Raw genomic sequence first — 2801 nt, forward strand, 5'->3', positions numbered from 1 at the left:
ATATTCATTGTTAATCTAATTAATATTCAGAATCAATCATGTATTAATTTATATTCATATTCTCGAATATTTTAATTTATTTTATAAAGAATATTATGTCAATTGTACATATTTTTTCAGATGAAGATGACTTAACCTGTTCTGACCCCAATATGAAACATTTTTCTTACCAATAAAAAATAAGGGCATAAAGTCTACTCTTTATAAAATTATGTCCCAACTAAAATATTTCCTCATTTATGGAATAAACATGGGCAGTCTCGAAATGGTGCCTCCATCTGGAAAAAATGGGAAGTTATCTGATTAAACTGGTTAAAACAAGATGGAACTCTTTTTATAACTCCGTGAAATTAATAATTTTATTAAGGAGACTAACCAATTTTATTAATGTTGTGATAAATCCGAGTTTCAGAGATTTTCAGATTCAAGTCTTTCATATATATATTGTATGATTAGTGTTAATTAAAAAATATGATATGTTTTATATGCTATGGAACTTGTTGCTACGACTCTTTCAATTTTAGAAAATTTGGGATATCTCACTCCCACGATAATTATTGTGATATTAAAACTTTAAAAAAAATGCTTTAAATAATTTTAAGTTTTGTGTTACTTATTAATGCAATCCTATAAGACATGGATTTTTAGGTATATAGTTGAAATATTGTTTACAATTTATATTTTGATTATATTTATTTTTAATAGATTCAAACACATCTCTAAAGAGGAATACATACCTTCAGACCCGTTATACTTAAATTAGTTAGCCTGGATACAGGCGCGTACACAGGAATTTGGTCTGGGGGGGGGGGATAATAAATTTTTTTAAGAAATAATATTTTTAATTAAAAATACTAAGCATAAATTTATTAGGATTAATAACTTTTCTAATACACAATTTTAAACTAATGTGAATTAAAAAAATTATATATATAAACCGGCATTTAAATGTGAATCATAAAATATAAAGTGAATATAACCCACGATATGAATCACCTAAATGACCCAAAATTGAAATTTGAATTTTTTGAGCTTTTAAAATATATAAAGTATAAAAAATTTAAATGTTGTAAATATAAATTAATACACAAAAAGTTTCTTAGGAATAATTGTATTTTGTATGTTTTGAGCTAATTTTTCAATTATCAATCCTTGCTTGGCGTTAAATGTCTATGAATATTCAAAAGATCCAAATCATTCAATCTACTTTCAGATGTTGTATTTCATAGGTATGTTTTTCACAGACTTGCAGGCCCGGCCCCTGAGCCGGACCGTATTTTAATTTTTTTAAATATACCTGAAAATTTTTTAAGAAAAAATATCCGAGCCGAGTTGTATATTTTAAAACCAAATATTTGAAATCGCCATTATTAGCTATAAATATCAAAAATAAATAAAATTTATTTTAAAAAATTCGGGCTAAGCCAGCCGGGCCGGGCCTGAAAATTTTTTAAAAAAAAACCCGGGCCGGAAAAAATTTTAAAATAAAATCTGGGCCTGGTCCTGCAAATGGTATTTCTGCAAGGCTCTGTTATTCTTCTTAAAAAAGTGAATGTTCTCTCATTAGTTTACTAAAGAGCTGCTAATATATATATAACCATTTTAATAATTGGGAGTATAATCTAAAATGTGTTTGAAATAAAAAGCATCCATAGCATTTTTTGGGACTGTATCAACCATAGTTAATCTTTTAATCATAGTTATTCAGCTAATAAGGCATCATAAGATATTTTAACATCTTCATGATAAAAATATAACAAATATTTATATTTTTTTTCTATCACCATATGAAAAAGGTTGAGAGAGGGGACATTTGTTTTATAATACTCTTCTACTGATCTTATATTAATGTTTTGATGATGAGCTTGCTTGCTGCAAGTCGAGGGGGACAAATATTTAACACGTATAGCTCTGCTTTTGACTCAACAATAACATATAAAATATGAAATTCTTCAACAACACTAGCTCTATTTCCTTGAGTTCTAATAAAATGCTCTCCGCTATTCTCATCTTCTTAATCAAGTCAATGTTATGTTTTTAAAAGTATTACATAAAATAGTTGTATAATTAAATAATACATTCTAATGAGAAAAAAAATTTGGAATAAGTATTGAATCCAATAATTTTCTTGCTTCTGAGGAAATATTTCTTTCAAGCCATTGTGATATTTCAGTAATAGCATTAATAATCAGCTCTTCTAACTCCAAAATAGGTGTTATTGTGGCGGAGACTCGATCTCGTTGGACAAGCTTGCAATTTTTTTCTCCCTGTTGGACAAGGAGTTTCAGAGATAATTATTATTTTATTAGAAATTTAGATAAATATTACGCCACTAAAATTTGAAAATAATAGGTAAATTACGCCAAGGAAAACTTGAAATCGAAATTGATTGATAAAATAACTTAGTAGATGAATGTGATAAATAAAATATATATATATATATATGAGATAAGAATAAATATTAACAAATATAAATTAATATTAACAATAATATTTTTGAAAAATATAATCCGGCATCTGCATTTTTTGGCTTTGGGGGGAAATTTGTCCCCCTGTCCCCCCCGCTGTGTACGCGCCTGCCTGGATAAAATTATAGGTTAACTAAGGTAGAAAGCTTAAACATATTTCTAGTTTGATAAAATATCTTAACAAAGAAAAAGCAGACCTTGATTCTTTTAAAAAACAACACACATACCAGATTATCTTCTGATAAAGATTAAAAAAATTTTGATGACGATCTGAATGAAGATTCTTTTGAAAGTGACCTATTAATTTTTTTCAAAAAAATGATTATTCTTTAA

This window comes from Gordionus sp. m RMFG-2023, chromosome 1, assembly GCF_954871325.1.
Source record: "Gordionus sp. m RMFG-2023 chromosome 1, tfGorSpeb1-WG-v2, whole genome shotgun sequence".
Taxonomy (NCBI): Eukaryota; Metazoa; Nematomorpha; class Gordioida; order Chordodea; family Parachordodidae; genus Gordionus; species Gordionus sp. m RMFG-2023.